Genomic DNA, 18299 nt, shown 5'->3' with positions numbered 1-18299 from the left:
AATGATGGTACTACATAAATGGTCAGAAGTGGTGCTTTTATTGTTGTTGGTCCCAGATACACATACATAACCAATTAAACAAACGAGCAAAAATTTCCCAGAAAAGTCATTTAAAACTATTTTGAGTTGTGCCATGAAACTCTGAGTTCAGATCTCAGATATTCACAGCCATTGGAGTCCCAGAACCCCAAAGCTGAAAAGAGCAAGAGAATGAAGACCTCCCACTGGAAGGGTAAGATAATGATAATCAGGATAATACATTATATTTGTGTTGTGTTTTATTCTTATAAGAATTCTTCCTCAGGATTCACTTCATATGATCAACCTAAACCTCCAACAGAGATAACAAACCTAGATTCCAGGAGTGACGTGACGTGCCCAAGGACCAGTGGCCAGCTATTGGCAAGAGTAGAATCAAAGTCCAAGTCATGCTAGTAAAAAAAAAAATATATCTTTTCCATTAAACCAGATTTAGCATGACCAATCAATCTCTCTCTCAACCCTTCCATCATTTCATTCTGCATTTCTTATAGAGTCATTGATTTTTTAAAATACAGTATTTCAGGATTCTTAGACCTTCATTTTAAGTTCCCAGTTTCAAAAATGTATTAATCAGCCCAATATCAATTTCCTCTCTATTCAAAGTTAACCTCATTGGAGGAAGGGCAATCCAAAGCAAATAAGGATGTTTTTCATTCACTTCTCTGTTTTCTCTTTATATCACTGTGAAAGTGCATACTGAATGCCTCTCTCAACCAGCAGAAGTGCCTTCCCATTCATTTATTAGGCCCGGCCTCTGCCAGAAAACATGATGATTGGTTTCCTCCTCAGGCTTCCACTGAAAATTTCTCAGAAAGATCTCAGAAAGCACAAGATGCAGGCAGCAAGACCCGAATGATCCCATAAATTTAAGACTATAAGACTCTAATATCAATCTCAAGAACACATTACTACATAAAAGTCTTCTGACACTTTCTAAAAAGAGCCCTAGGAAAACCAGCAAAGGAGTAATTTTCCCAAATCCCCGACTTCTGGAAGAACACCAGATTTCTTCCTTTCATTCATTCACTTGTTCATTCCTTCATGAATCATTCAACATGAAACCCTGTTGGCAGCAGTGTTCTAGGCCCTGAGGATTCAGTGATAGCAAGACAAGTTTCTGCCTTACAGAGCTTACATTCAAAAGGAAGTAAGACAGGCAACAAACCCATAAACAAATAATATCAGATACTGTTAAGTATAACAAAGAAATAAAACAAGGAAATGGGGACAGAGTAGAAGCAGGAAAACCAGTTGGGAGGCAATTATTGTAGCCCAGGTAAGAGATGAAGGTAAAATTGGTGAAATCTAGTTCGATTTAGCACTTGCTGATGGATTTGATATCAAGTTTGAGGAAGAGAGAAATTGAGAATTATTCTAAGAATTCTGCATGAGCAAATGAGTGGCCAATGCCATTAGGTAAGATGGAAAAGAGCTTGAAAGAAACAAGACAGAGGTAGGGACATCAAGGATGCTCTTTTTAAAAAATATATTTTTATTGATTTCAGAGAGGAAGGGAGAGGAAGAGAGAATCATCAATCGGCTGCCTCCTACTCGACCCACATTGGGGATCAATCACTGAGCCTCTCAGGCTGGGCAAGGATACTCTTTATTGCTCAGTCAAGTAGAGGATGCCATTGAATTAGGGATGTTATTTAAACAAATTTAAAAAGACAGTAGGATATACAAGTCCGAAGCTCAAGGGAGAAGTCAGGGCTGGAAATACAAATTTGAAAATCATCAGAATTTAGGTAGGACTTGAGGTCATGGGACCAGATGAGTTCTTCTTAGGACGTGTAATCAGAGGGGTTCAAAGGACAGCTATGCCATATATTAGCTAACTTAGGCAAAACTTCAACCTTTCCTAACCTTTTTATGCAGGCTGACACACATCCGGACATGCTAGGAAATTGGCACAGCACTGCACAAATACATGTTGTTGTCAAGCTCCTAAGAAATTAAACATCACAGAAAGACAGGAACAGAAATAACTGAAGTGAAAATGCAAATTTCCCGACCATGGTAATAAATTACCAGTTACCTTAGCAGAGCTGGAAAACAAATTGCCAGCAAATTCCTTGGAAGAAAGTGCCACCGGAGAAAATTAAGATCGAGCACCCCTACCTCTGCTCCACTGGAAAGAGGAAAGGTTTTCATGAACAAATACAACTAAAAATAGTACACTGAGCTATTAATAGTGAATATTTCCAGGGGCTGGGTTTATAGAGGATAATTAATATTTGAAATTTTTATCATAAGCATATATTACTTTCAAAAATTAGAAAAAGAAAGCTACACAAAAGGGTAATATAATAAAAAGTTATAATTCCTGAAGATAATATTGATTTGGCATGACATAACAAATAAGGGGAAAAGAGCAACTTGTGAACTATTTCCAAGGAGCTCGTCAGAATTACCAAAGGACTGATCAAACTGGCCTAGATGATGATTATTGCTAACCTCTAGAACAGTGGTTCTCAACCTTCATAATGCCGTGACCCTTTAATTCAGTTCCTCATGTTGTGGTGACCCCCAACCATAAAATTATTTTTGTTGCTACTTCATAACTGTAATTTTGCTACTGTTATGAATTGTAATGTAAATATCTGATATGCAGGATGTATTTTCATTGTTACAAATTGAACATAATTAAACATAGTGATTAACCACAAAACAATATGTAATTATATATGTGTTTTCCGATGGTCTTAGGCGACCCCTGGGAAAGGGTCGTTCGACCCCCAAAGGGGTCGCAACCCACAGGTTAAGAACCGCTGCTCTAGACTAATGTGTATTGGTAAAGTAAAATAAGAATCAAGTGGATATTCTTACAAGTGCTGAGATTTTAAAATATAATTATCCTAGAAATCTCAAAGATCCCATACATTTACCTATTATAAGCTTAAAATTAATGAGTATATAGGCTTTTTTCTGATTGAAACCATCAGTATTTGTTAATTGGTGGAAAGAACATTTTAAAGTAGCAGATATATTAAGGATCACAAAATTACTGTGTTACCATAGAATAAGTATGGAGGAAATAAAACTATTATCTGATCATATTCTTGTCATTCTTTTGCTTATTTACATCTGCTTACCCTATTTATGTTATAGATGTCCCTAATTTAACCTATAATCCCAGGTTTCACTAGAACAATTAGAGAGCTGCTGCTACAAGATTTCAAGTAATTTTATGAAATTATAACTGTGGTTTTAAATGTTACTATATGTTTTTAAAAATTCAACACAAAGGAGGCCTTGAAGAAAACTGTAGTCTTTGCCATGTTTAAATTAAAAGGAAAACTCTTTCTAATCATATAAACCTAAAGTCTTAACATGTAAGTCACTGAATATGGAGTAGGATTTCTTAGTCTCCCATGTCCCTTGTGGGCACTTCCAATTGTAAATCAAGGTAGTAAGCACTAGATGGCATTGCTGACTCATATTCAGAGAGTTGATTTCTTTTCCAGGTTTTATACTAAACTTAAGAATCAATGTTATTGGCCCTGGCTGGGTAGGTCAAGTTGATTAGAGCATCCTCCCGACACGCCAAGGTTCTGAATTCGATCCCCGGTCAGGGCACACACAAGAATCAATCACTGAGAGATTTTGAAGATGGCAGTGTAGGTAAACGCCTGCACTCGCTGCCTCCCACAACCACATCAAAATTACAACTAAAATACAGAATAATCATCATACAGAACCCCTGGAAAGCTGGTTGAATGAAGTCCTACAACTATAGAAGTAAAGAAGAAAGCACAATGAGACTGGTAGGAGGTGCGGAGGCATGAAACGAGCTGGTCTGGCACCCATGTGTGCTGCTTTTTTAATCAGGAGGGAGATCGTCTCTGCAGAGGCCGCCTGGAGGAGCAAGGGGTCCCAGCCCCACACCAGACCCCCCAGCCTAGGTTTCCAGAGTTAGGAAAAGAAGTCCCTATGGGCAGTAAGAACTATGGGCTGTAAAAACCAGTGAAGATTGGGGCTCAGTGACACAGAGGCTGCTGGAGACCCAGCTGTTCCTCTTAAAAGGCTGGCACCCGAACTGCACTTACAAGATCCTGCTTCCTCTGAGCGCCAGCACCAGGGTGAGGCTCTGGGGAACACAGACACACATGAGCAGGAACTGGATTGTCTGGTATGGGGCAGGAACTCAGGGCAGCTTTCTCCCAGAGGAGGTGTTCACAGATATTATTGTTCCTATTGGTCCCATTATTCTGGAACCTCCCTGGTCACAGGGCTGACTGGCAGCCATTTCTGTTTGCTCTGGCCCTGGTGATTCCCTAAGATCCTCCCTCAGCCAATTTACAACCCCACCCAAGCTGTGTGCAGCGGCTTTTGCATATGAATGGCCTGTCCTTGCTCAGGCTAAAATCTCTCAAGCAAGCTGCGCTTGGGTCAGGGAGCCCCAAACTTATCAATAAAAGGCCCAAGATCTGGCACCAGCACAAGCCTGCCTTGCTTTATAGCTGGGCCTCATCTGGGCACTTCCAAACTTGATACAAAGAGGAGGAATCTGTTGATCTCTCTATAGCTGCTGCTGGGTAGCCCCAGGCAGTGGCTGACTTTGCAACTCCCTGGAGACCAAGAGCCAGTGTATCCAGTGGTCAGTGTCAGACCATACCAGATTACAACTCTACACATCCATAAACAACACACTCAAGGGGCAGATTCAGTGAGCACCAAAGCCCCACTGAAGCAAGTCCTGCTCCATAGGGGTGTCTCCTGCACAGCAGTTCTCCCACTGTAGTTACTGCTGGTCCTCACAGCCAATTGACCTGGAAGTCAATTCCTCCCAGTGACACCAACAGCAATCAAGTCTCAACTACAATAAGACTGTGTTCACAGCCCACAAAGGGGTGCACTTAGAGCTCCCAGCTCAGGTGCCTGGAGAGGCTGAGCCACTGGGCCCTATAGAACACCTACTACACAATGCCACTCTACCAACTCAAGGAGACATAGCAACTCTACCCAATACATAGAAATAAACACAGGAAAGCAGCAAAAATGAAGAGACAAAGAAACATGTCACAAAGGAAAGAAATGAAAGAAAGCAAACTACTGTGGATATAGAGTTCTAAACCACAGTTATAAGGTTACTCAAAAATCTACTAGAAATCACCAAAAAAAAATAAAAAAAGGACCAGTCAGAAATTAAGTATACACTGACTGAAATAAAGAATAATATAGAGGAATTCAACAGTAGAGTAGAGGATTCTGAGAATCAAATCAATGACTTGAAATATAAGGAAGCAAAAAACACCCAACCAGAAGAGCAAAAAGAGAAAAGAATCCAAAAATATGAAAATAGTGTAAGGAGCCTCTGGGACAACTTCAAGTGTACCAACACTTGCATTGTGAGGGTGCCAAAAGAAGAGAGAAAGCAAGATATTGAAAACCCCTTTGAAGAAATAATGACAAAATCTTCCCCTACCTGGTGAAAGAAACAGACTTACAAGTCCAGGAAGCACAGAGAGTCCCAAACAAGAGGAATCCAAAGAGGACCACACCAAGACACATCATAATTAAAATGCCAAGGGCTAAAGACAAAGAGATAATATTTAGAATTAAAGGTCAGATAAAGAGCTTCACAGATATGAAAAAGCTAAAGGAGTGCATCATCACCAAACCAGTATTATATGAAATGTTGAAGGGTATTCTTTAATAGGAGGAGTAGGAAGAAGAAAAAGAAAAAGATCAAAAATATGAACAAAATGGCAACAAATACATACCTATCAATAATTGAATCTAAAAATCAAATAACAAATAAGAAATCTAATAAACAGAATAAACTGGTGAATAAAATAGAATCAGTGTCATGGAAATGGAACAGACTGACAATTCTCAGAGGGAAGCGGGGGTGGAAAGAGATTAAACAAAGATCTTATAAGCATATATGCATTACCTATGGACACAGACAATAGGGTAGCAAAGGCCTGGGGTGGGGCAGGAATGGAGGGGGGAGGTGGTAATGAGGGGGGAAAAGAGGGATATCTTGTTGAGTAATAAACTCAACAATAAAGATTAAAACACACAAAAAAATCAACCAATAAATGCATAAATAAGTGGAACAACAAATCCATGTTTCTCTCTCTCTCTAAAAATAAAAAAATAATAAATAATTTTAAAAAAGAATCATTGTTATTAACAAACAAAGTTCTTGAAGAAATGTTGAATGTTTCAAATGTTAAATATTCCAAGCCAATTTAGGGTGTTCTCTACTTTATACTTTTCGTCCATTGCTATTGCTTTAAATCAAGTTCTTGAAATGAGGTTTTAAATATATAAACTATGTATAAATATAAATATAAATGTAAATATAAAAATATTTAAATCAAACATTGGTGTACTTTCAGATTATAATTATAATTTACATGGAAAGAAACAAGGTTCTCCAAAGGAAAGACTCTGTCTTCAGCTGTGCTAAGGCAACTTGCCACTAACAGCCTAAGGGCAGGAGGGGCCAGGGGCAAATTATGGGTTTAGCCTTTCATCTCTATAATGTGCTAACGACCTGTATATAAAGGCTCTTCTGTCCACTTTGGGACTGAAGTCTCCCGGTCTTTCCACTTAAAAACGAGAAATGTCAATATGGCGAGTGTCCCAGCCCGGCCATTTCTGGAACTGTCTTGGGCTCGTAAAGGAGGGCTGACAGTGACAGGAGGCCTCTCGCCTCACCCTTGCAGATGCTCTCCTCTACTCCTGCTGTTGTTCAGATAAATAGCCAGTGCCAGGCCCGGGTCCTCACCAAGCTAAAAACTTCTCCAAAATCAAAAGCCTTAGGAAATCATCGTGCCCTTTCAAACATCACAACATCTTCTTTTTAAAGAATCTTGCTCTTTTGAAAAGAGATTCAAAATAGCTTCTCAACTCACCAACAGTACAAGAAACATAGGTGATATAGAAAATCTCGTAAAGCTAGCATGGAGATTACCATTCAGCAATTCATTCATTTATTCCGTGACTGCAGCCATAGGCCATGAATGGCCCTCGGAGCTAATAACGAAGGAGGTGAACAGAGGAGCTGGGTCCCTGTCTTTACAGGGCCCACTGTTCAGTAATACAGAAATAATACTTTTTAATGTCGCCAGTCAGTCAACAGACAATAATATCACCTCAAATCCCTTTTGGAAGTAAGCCTGATATAAACCAATGAAAATTAACTTCACCGATCATGATATGGTGGCAGGAAAATTAGGATAAATGCTCCATTCGATACTCACAAGAGTTCTCTGAACAGTTTTTACCAAACTCAGTTTTCTACGAGGTCTCCAAGTAAAAGGGTGTATGGACTAGACCAGCCACAATCCCACACAGATGGTTGTATTTGGTATACAGGGAGGTGGCTACTCACAATTAAGCAAATAAAAGTAAACCAAAGTATGTACCATATTCTCAACTGTAAACTCCTCCTTTTGACAAAATTAGTAATTCAATGTCTAACCTTGATTAATACTATATATTATCAACATGCAATAGAAAATCTTTCAAATTCACATACTCAATAAACTGAGTGTTCTTTTAAATGAAGTGGAAAGTTAGAAGCTTTTTGTTAAGATCATCTGGGCATCTTAGAAATCTGAATCCTGAGTTGGACCCATTCCCACATTGTTATAAACCACACTACAAACTCTCAAATCAGGGATAGAGTCCTTTGTGGAAAGATGAATCCAGAAAATAAACTGAAACCAGATTTCAGTTTGGCAACTTAAGTTCAGAAGACAGAGACTTGGAAACAGAAGAAAAAGAATAGAAATTGACATAATTCAGGTAGGTTGGAATTCAAAGTATGCTGGGACCTTGGCAACACAGACCAGCTGAGGCAAGACGAAGCCAAGACCAGGCCAGGCACAGTCCAGGGAAACGCATACTAGCTCCAGATGTCTGTCTGCCAGGTGGATGCTTGCAACCCCAATGCACCATGTCCAAAGACACAGCAAGCTCATACTTGGTTCGGGCAGACACTGGGAACAGGAGGATGAATTCAAGGGCAGGACAGGGTCATGAAGCTACAGACTCACAGTCATGGCAAGACTTGTATTTTCAGCAATACTGTAATCTAAGTACATAGAAAAACCTAGAATTGGGGGGGGGGGCGGGTAAAATATAACAAAGATTCAAAAATATAGCTGATTCACAGGGAAGTAAGGGAAATTCTAAAACCAAAACCGGAGAAGAACGTCAACACCGATATGTTACACGGGCACTGACATTTAGGCTGTGTTGATACTGGTAAAGAAGCTTGGGATTTTATAGTCCTGTGGAAATAGATGACGAAGCCTTGGGTTTGCTCAGTGTGACGTGGAACAAGTCCCTTCCAGCCCCCATAAGCCCTCACATGGCTAGTCTCTCAGTAAAAAGAGATGACAAGGAAGCTGTCTATCTCAACATAGATGTTTGGGGGAGCACTCCCCAAGCAGAAGATTCAAATTTCCATTACCTAATTGAAGAGAGAGGAACTTCCAAACTCATTTTATAAGGCCAGCATTATCTTAATACCAAAGCCAGACCAGGACACTACAGGAAAAGAAAATTACAGGCCAGTATCCCTGATAAACATAGATGTGAAATTCTCAACAAAATACTAGCAAACCTGAATTCCAGAGCACATTAAAAAGGTCTGACACCATGATCAAGTGGGATTTATCCCTGGGATGCTAGGATGGTTCAATATACACAGATCAATAAATGTGATACACAATATTAACAGAATGAAGGATGAAAATCATACGATCATTTCAATAGATGCAGAAAAGGTATTTGACAAAATTCAACATCCTTTCATGATAAAACTCTCAACAAATTAGGTAGAGAAAGAATGCACCTCAACATAATGAAGGCCATATATGACAAGCCCTCAGCTAATATCATACTCAACAGTGAAGAGTTAAAGGCCTTTCCTCTAAGCTCAGAAACAAAACAAGCATGCCCACTCTCCCCACTTCCATTCAACATAGTACTGGAAGTCCTAGACACAGCAATTAGGCAAGAAAAATAAGTAAAAGATATCCAAATTGGAAGTGAAGAAGTAAAATTACCTCTGTTTGCAGATGACATGATCTATATACAAAAGAACCTAAAGACTCTACACCAAAACCTATTATAACTAATAAATAAATTCAGTAAAATTACAAGTACAAGATCAGCATACATGACCTGGCTGGTTTGGCTCAGTAGATAGAGTGTCAGCCTGCCAACAGAAGGGTCCCAGGTTCGATTCCTGTCAAGGACACTTATCTTGGTTGCAGGCTCCTCCCAGGCCCTGGTCCTGGTCAGGGTGCATGCAGGAGGCAACCAATCAATGTGTTTCTCTCACATCAATATTTCTCTGTCTTTCCCTCTCTTCCACTCTCTCTAAAAATCAATGGAAAAATATCCTCGGGTGAGGATTAAAAAATAATAATATTTAAAAAACAAACATACAAGTCATATGCATTTCTATACACTAACAACGAACTCTCTGAAGAAATTAAGAAAGCAATCCCATTTACAATAGCATCAAAAACAATGAAATATTTAGGAATAAATTTTAACCAAGGAATTGAAAAACCTGGACACTGAAAACCATAAGACACTGAAGCAAGAAATTGAAGAAAACACAAATAAGTGGCAAGATATCCCATGCTGTTAGATTGGAAGAATTAATATTGTTAAAATGTCTATACTACTCAAAGTGATCTATAAATTCAATGCAATCCCTATCAAAATTCCAATGGCATTTTTCATAGAAATAGAAAATGCTGTCCTAAAATTTGTATGGAACCAAAAAAGATCCTGAATATCCAAAGCCATCCATGAAAGAAAATGAAGCTGGAGATATCACCCTTCCTGATTTCAAGCTACATTACAAAGCTGTAGTAATCAAAAGAGTGTGGTACTGGCACATAGAGCAATGGAACAGAATAGAAAGCTCAGAAATAAACCTATGCATATACAGTCAACTAATCTTTGACAAGGACACCAGGAATTCACAGTAGGGACGGATGGTCTCTTCAACAAATAGTACTGGGAAAACTGAATATTCAGATGCAATGAACCTGGACCCCTAGTTTTCATAACTCATAAAAGTTAAGCCAAATAGATTAAAGACTTCACTATAAAACCTGAAACCATAAGACTCCTAAAAGAAAACATATAGGAAAAGCTCCTTGACATTGGTCTTAGCAATAATTTTGGGGGGAAGAATACCAAAAGCACAGGCAACAAATGCTATCTATCTCTTACATATACACATATATATAATGGAATACTATTCATCCATAAAAAACAGCATGATGAAACTGCAGGGCATTATGCCAAGTGAAATAAGCCAGACAGAGAAGGATAAATATTGCAAGGAATTATTTATATGTGGAATATATATTTTTAAGCTGATTTCATAGAAACAAAATAGAGTGGTGGTTATGAAGGGTTAGGGAAAGGGAGAAATAGGAAGATGTGGTCAAAGGGTACAAACTTATAAATTCTACAGATCTAATGTACAGCTATTAAAAATATGGCATTGTGTATTTGTTATATATGGTATTGTGTATTTGTTATATACATGAAAGTTGCTGAGAGTAGATCTTAAGCATTCTCACCACAAAAAAATAAAAATAAAAAAGTTAACTATGTAAGGTGCATTAAGATACTTGTTCTTAGTAATCATTCCACAGTTTATATGTATATAAAACCATCACATTTTATACTTTAACTATATACACTTATAGTTGTCAATTATTCCTCAAAAATGTTGGGGGGAAAACAAACAAAAAGAATCAAATTGGCTTTGTTGCGATTCTCTTATTAAAAATATTTTTTTACTGTTAAAAATATTCTATTACCTATGTAGTTCAGGAACCCAGACCCGAGAAATAGCTATGAAAGTGATCCAGGGCTGGAAACACACCCACAGTGCCTGTAAAAATTAAAGTCAAATTCTCTCTAGAGCAGTGATTCTCAGCCTTGACTCTGGAGCTTTAAAAACACGAATGCCTCAGTCTCACACCTGGAGTATCTGAGTTAACTGATCTGGGGCTCAACCTGCCGCCCTAATTTTTAAAAGCTCACTAGGTAGTTCTAATGTGCAGAAAAGATTGAGAACCTTCGCTCTAGAGAGACATGCTTCTGTGCAGGCCACACAGAATCCCCACCAAGCATGACTTCAAAAACAACACTTTACGGCACCCAAAGGAACAATCCACCATCAGCAAGGGTAGGAGGAATAACTGAAAGGAAAGTTAAGCCTCCAAGAACTTTAGCTAATAGAATTATTTGTTGCAGACTATATGATAACATTGAAATAATTAAAGATTTTGTAAAAACCAAAAATATAAAAATGGAGGAAAATACAGACACAAAATAAAACTATAAAGGATAAATATATTCATTGATTTCAATAACTCAATAAGTGGATTAAAGAGTAGATTAACAGATCTGTAGAGGAAAGTAGAGAACAAGATGATTGTCCCAGAGAAAATACCAGGAATACAGCACTGACAGTTAAATAATGGCGTCTGTCAGTTGATTGAGCATCATCCTATGCACCAAAAGGTTGCAGGTTCAATTCCCGGCCAGGGCACATGCCCAGGTTTTGCGTTTGGTCCCCTGTTGGGGTGCGTGCAGGAGGCAACTGATCAATGTTTCTCTCTTACGTCAATGTTTCTCTCTCTCCCTCTCCTTTACTCTCTCTGTAAAATCAATAAAAACGTATTTTTTAAAAAAACGTATTTTTTTAAATGAATACTAGGAATCACAACAGGAGCTGAAAGCATCGATAACTTAAATATGAAATTTGTTGCTAAGTATGGTGAACTTGAAAATTAAAAGTCATAGAATAAATGAGAAGAGTCAACATATACCTAATTGATGTTTCAAAAGAGAGAAATGTTTCAAGAGATAATGGCAGTTTCTACTTGGAGGATTTTCAGAGCTCACCATATCCTCTACTGAGTCTAAGCCCATAATATTTTCTCTCAGCTTCCACGTATTCTGTCTTAATTGAGGGACAAAACTGAACTAAGCTCAACTCAGAATTGATTTCAGCACTGTTAATGACTTCATTTGAAAGAGACTGGGATAAAAGGAGCTGAAAACATCGATAACTTAAATATGAAATTTGTTGATAAGTATGGTGGGTGACCTTGAAAATTTATTGGGGATTAGTTATCCAAACAAAGAAACAGAAGTACTGCAGAATCCCATCCAATGTTCACTCCTTCCCCATCAGATGACAAGCTTGAAAGAAACTGGTTTTTCTAAAATTGATAAATTAAATACCTTTCACTGACAATACCAAGTGTTGGCAAGGATGTGAGCAACTGGAATATCTTTCCATACCTTTATGTTGCTAATGGAAACATAAAATAACAAATAACTATTAAAAACAATTTGGCAGTGTTAAGGAGGAAGAAATGTTCCTCTACCCTTCTTTCAGCTGGTCTATTACTTAAACCTACATGACACAGATTAGATTAACAAGAGAAAATTACCAAATGTAATTACATACTCATGTATGGGAACCTGACATACATGAGTGAGTCAGAGACCCACATATATAAGAAGTTCAGAGACAGAGAGGTAAAAGGAGAGTATATGACGTTTTGAGTGAAGGATGAGGTCAGATGCCTTGGAGCTTCAGAGAGGAGGGAGGCTATTCACAGGACGATAAGAAGAGCAGATATTCAGGAATGAGATGTGTTCCCTGCCCTCTACATAGGTCATAAGAAGTTATCTCTGGTCATAATTCTTACTATGGGAAAGGCCCCTAGTTTAAGTTCTTTAAGGGAGGTATGAAAAAGTTTCCTGTGATCCCGCAGGGTCTCCATCGCCTTCAGCTCAAAATAATTCAGATGCCGAAGTGACACAGCTTAGGGAGACCTGTTCGGAACCACCTGAAAAGTTCCTAGAAGGTGAGATGCATTTGCTATACAACCTAGTAATTCCAGTCCGAAGTATTTGTCCAAGAGAAATGGAAGCAGATGTCTACACAAAGGCTTGCACACGTTCACAGGTTTTTCATCATGGCCCCAAACTAGAAACAATACAAAAGTCCATGAACAGATGAATAGATAAATTATAGCACAGCTATACAATGAAGTGTTATTCAATATTAAAAAGGAACAGACAACTGATAGATACAGTCGCATCTCAAAAACATTATCCTGAGAAATAAGCGAAAAGTGCCAAAGTATACTAGTACTTTATGATTCCATTTATGTGACACTTTGGAAAAAACACATGTAATCTACAGTAACAGCAAAAAGATAGCACTTCCCTAAGGCCACGTGGGAGGGTGATTCACGGGAAAGGAAGGGACCCAGGGGAAATTTAGGGTTGATGGAAATGTTCTATATTTTTATTGCAGTGGTGGTAACATGAGAACATGCATTTGTCAAAACTCAAAACACTGTACGCTTAAAGTGGGTGTATTTTATAATATGTAAATTATACCTCATTGAAATCGATGTTTTAATTCTTCCCTCTTGCCAGAAACATGTTCAGCTGTTTCCCCCTACATGCTTATCATCTTATCATTTTTCTATATTTTCTTCTCTTTCTTGATTTTATCATTGTCTCACTTTTAAAATATTATTTTTCCCATTTATCTTAAGATCAGGTCACAAATTTGAAATTATTTTCTATTTGCTCAAAAAGTAGGATGTGATGGATGGATCACGGTATAAAGAAAAAGAGTTCTAACGTGCTCTGGGTTCAAATCCCAGCTCTACCAGTTACTAGCTATGTTATCTTAAATATTAAACACTCTTAGCCTCAATTTCCTTATCTGTAAATGGAAACTGTAATAATACCCGGCTCTTCGGGATGTGAGGCATGTAAAATTTTTGGCACAGAGTAGGCATTCAATAAATGTTCATCGGTTCAACAAATGATATTCTCATTTAAGTTCTTCACCATCTGTATATAAGCTAGCTAGAGGAATTAACATAAATAAAATTTAGTTAATTTAGGAAGTAAAATCACTCCCTAATAGTGACTTAAGTGGGATAGAAGAAGGACATGAAAGCAATATCACTCAAAACTAAGTCTGTGAACCAGGGCCCAGCCATACTTGCTACCAGTGTGAGCAAGATAAGCACAGAAAATAAGAGTAACTATTCAAAAATTTTTATAGAAATAGGAGATGACCCTGTATGATCTATATCAGAAAATATGATTTAGAGTTTAAATCTTGTATAGAAGAAGGTTCTAGAATAGCTCACAGATTAAGGAGCTTAAGTCAGAACATAAAGCAACACACTGCTTCCTTCATTGAGAAAATCCTTCTATGAAAAAAAAAGAAAAAGAGCCAGCTGAACTAAACAATGTGCTTCACAAAAATAGATAACTGTTGAAATGTAATTATGAAATTGTATACACATTTATCTGTTGAGCTAATTTTTTTAATGGGCTCATGTTTTCTATCTATTTTTTGTTTATTTTTTTTCCCTATAAAATCATTTTCATTGAATTTTACAAAATTAGTGGTTTGGAAACTAAATTGGTTCTTCCCTTCAGATCGTTTGAAACCTTTTTTAGATTATTTATACCTTTGGGAATAAAGATGCTGCCTCCACCCTGCACTTTCCCTCAGCTTAAGTTAAGGAGTTAACTTTGAGTCTAAACATCTGTTTTCGTTTCCCTAGGATAATGGGGGAAAACAACATGGAGAGATTGGAAAGTCTGTGGTTTCAGCAAACTAAGGGTCATCCACCAGTGTCCTTGCTGTTAAGACTGTACTGCCACCCTGTGGTCATTCAGCTTATGACCCAAAGCTTCAAGCTCTCCCTTTCCCCTCAACACTAACATTTACCTTATCCCATCTTGCCCACGAAGTCCTTAGTGAGCTTCATGAAATCTACTGAGTTCTCTGCAGGTCTTTATTTTGTGATTGCTCTTTTTCATCAGTTTCATCTAGTTTGTTACTGCTACGTGAATTATATACACCAAAAGCTCAGGCATCAAAAACAAAAGTAGACAAGTGAGAATATATATGGGAATATATATGCATAGCAAATGAAATTTAATATAGTGAAAAGGCAACCTACAGAATGGCAGAAAATATTTGCAAACAACGTATCTGATAAGGGGTAAGAGCCAAGGTATATAAGGAACTCATACGACTCAATAGGGGGGAAAAGCACATACAAAAACTGATTTTAAAAAGGGCAACAAATAACTTGATTAGACATCGCTCAAAAGAAGACATACAAATGGCCTACAGAGATATAAAAAGGTGCTCAAGTATCACTAATCATGAGGGATGCAAATCAACACCACCATGAGATATCACCTCACATCTGCAAGAGTGACCAATATAAAAAAGACAAAAGTATTGTTGAGGCCATGGAAAAGCAAACCCTTGTATACTGTTAGTGGGGATGTAACTGGTGAAGCCATTATGGAAAACAGTATGGTGTTTTCTCAAAAAATTTAAAACAGAACTACAATGTGGTTTAGCAAGCCCACGTCCAGATATTTTCCCAAAAGAATTGTAATCATGATCTCAAAGAGATATCTGCACTCCCATAGTCATTGCACCGTTATTCACAACAGTCAAGATATGGAAACAACCAAAATGACACTGACAGATGAATGGACCAAGCAAATGTGGTATATGCATACAATGGAATATTACTCAGCCTGAAAAAGAAAATGCTGCCATTTGCAACAACATGGATGAACCTGGAGAATATTATGCTAAGTGTAAAAACCAGTAACAGATAAAAACTGCATGATCTCATTTATATGTGGGGTTTAAAATAGTCATACTCATAGAAGCCTAGAGTAGAATGGTGGTTGCCAGGAGTTGGGGGAGTGAGAGGGGGGTGGTGTTGGTCAAAGGGTATAAAGTCTCAGTTATGCAAGATGAATACGTTCTGGAGACCTAATGTAGACTATGGTGACTACATTAACAATACTGTATTGAATACTTGAAATTTGCTAAGGGGTTAGATCTTACATGTTCACACACACACCCTAAAAAGACAACTCTATGAGGTGATGGATATGTTAGTTAGAATGATTGCTGTGATCATTTCACTATGTGTAGTTGTACACCTTAACAATATACAATTTTTATTTGGCATCAGAAGATGTAGTTGTACACCTTAACAATATACAATTTTTATTTGGCAATTATACCTTAATAGAGCTATTTTTTTTAATGGTGGCTACTTGGAGTTGCCTATATCTAAAATCACCCTAAAATGTAATTGGTAAAGATACTAGTGGCTACAGGCTTATTTTTAAGTTAATAGTTTTAAATGGAATATCATTTATTAAGGTTAAATAAAAGGTGAACTTTGAGGATCAGCTTTTGGTTTAATATTTACAAGTTAATTGAGTTAAGAGATACTATGAGATTGGAAGACGTGGGAACAGTAAAGGCGTGATCACTGCAAATGGTTGGGAAGGAGTGGGATGCAATAGAGTGAACGTGTACAGAAGAAAGCCTGAAGGAAAATGTAACGAAAAATAACTAGCTGAGGAGTTAACAAATACACCAGAGACCCTTAAAAAGCATGGAGATCAGGGGGGTGGGGGGGCAGTGGGGGGATAAGGACACATATGTAATACCTTAATCAATAAAGAAAGAAAAAAATAAAGGCACGGAGATCAACATAAAACAGCCAGGCTAGAAGGCGCCCTCTGGAGGAGGAAGGCCTGTTGCTGTTGTGGAGACTGGAGTCTAAGAGACAAGGAAGACTTGGTGAGGCTGCTGCAGGAAGCCTTCTAGGTGCTGCCACCACCCGGATGGGAATTTTCAGAGCAGTATACATACATAGTAGTGACCATCGGCCACTCGCTCAAGTGGCCTGAGGGAGAGAAAAGGGAATATCCAAGGGTGTAATCATGACGATCCACATGTCGAGTGTCCTAGGAGACGGTGTGGAGATGAAGGGGGCAGGGGAGAGAAGAGACAAGGACGAGTGGCTCTCCCATCAGCCGCAGAAAAAGGGCCACAACTGTGTCTTCAACTGGAGGGAACCACGCACATATCAATAGCAAGAGCCTCCCAGGGAACATGGAAGGGGAAGGAAACGGCTAGGCCAGTGGTCGGCAAACTCATTAGTCAACAGAGCCTAATATCAACAGTACAACTATTGAAATTTCTTTGGAGAGCCAAATTTTTTAAACTTAAACTATATAGGTAGGTACATTGCTATTAACTTAATTAGGGTACTCCTAAGGCCAAAGAGCCGCATGTGGCTCGCGAGCTGCAGTTTGCCGACCACAGGCGCTAGTACATCTAACCCAGGTTTGGACAAAATAAAGAGCTCCCCCTTCGGGGACTGTTAGCAGAAAGTGCCTCCCTTTGGGGAAGTCAAGTCGCTGCTTCCTCTCACAGGTGCCTCCCTCTCTCTGAAGGGGAAGCCTTTTACGGAGGCCCTGGAGCCTCCACAGGCCACACAACCAACAAATCTTGTCCAGACACCAAGCCTGGAACCTATACTAGATCAGGACAAAGGTGCTGAGCAGCATGACCTCAGAACTTGATTCTAACAGCCTTGGGAGCGAGGGGGGAGCCCAACAGTTCATTTAAGCAGTCAAATGTTACACTTTCATCCAGGCTGGAATATGTGTTCATGTGTATTTTCATCTTTGGAACAGGTGGTTTGAAATGCAAATAAAGTACTAAGTGTCAGAGCTGTATCCTAGCAGTAGCTACTTTGCAAACGTTGCCATGGCACCAATTCAACAGGGTTCTTAGAAGCAGCCACACCTCAGCGAGTTCTTTCTAACTTGGGACAGCAAAGTTCAAGTGAACTAACAGACACACAGCAGCGTGAAAGAGTCCTGACCCGATACAGAAGGTGAATCTCTACAGTACAACCGTCGTCTGAAGCTATTTGAAACGGGGCCTCGAATTTAAAGAGGGAAAAAAGAAGAAAATGAACCATCTCCCAGAACACCTGGAGTGCGATCCAAGCCTGGAGACAAGATGACGGTAATTAGAATTGCTAACGTTTGTTTTTAGCTGCTAACAGATTGCGCACAGATTGGGAAAGGCAAACTCCATTCTCCCATTACTCCAGTGCAAACTGTGCTTTAGCAGCACTCGCTAATCCTAGCTGGTGAAAAGACAGCAGATTGTCTCATTTATGTTAAAGTAAGGCAAGCCGTCCTCCCACGGCCGCAGTCCAGGGGCCACTCACAACCGGATGACGGAGCTGGTTATGCAGCTCCCTGCTCCTCACTGCCCATAGATCTGCGTTTGGAAGCACAAACCAGAAGGAAAAGGACCAGGTGTGGACACAGACAATAGGGTGGTGAAGGCCTGG

General features: G+C 38.8%; 2 protein-coding genes across 2 annotated transcripts in view; one reads left to right on the top strand and one right to left on the bottom strand.

Moving 5' to 3' along the window:
* LOC102256657 (ral guanine nucleotide dissociation stimulator-like 1) overlaps positions 1-18299 on the bottom strand; it is a gene marked incomplete at its 3' end in the record, with an annotated part of 176593 nt that overhangs the window by 126529 nt on the left and 31765 nt on the right. The window lies entirely within an intron of this gene.
* The window catches only part of APOBEC4 (apolipoprotein B mRNA editing enzyme, catalytic polypeptide-like 4 (putative)), a 23468-nt gene continuing 23094 nt past the window's right edge, over positions 17926-18299 (top strand). Inside the window, exon 1 of the mRNA XM_005881326.1 lies at positions 17926-17965. The gene's annotated coding sequence lies outside the window, so the exon portion shown is untranslated. The remainder of the gene's footprint in view (positions 17966-18299) is intronic.

The sequence above is a fragment of the Myotis brandtii genome, unplaced genomic scaffold (assembly GCF_000412655.1).
Source record: "Myotis brandtii unplaced genomic scaffold, ASM41265v1 scaffold678, whole genome shotgun sequence".
In the NCBI taxonomy this organism is placed as follows: domain Eukaryota; kingdom Metazoa; phylum Chordata; class Mammalia; order Chiroptera; family Vespertilionidae; genus Myotis; species Myotis brandtii.
This window is presented reverse-complemented; position numbering and strand designations above follow the sequence as displayed.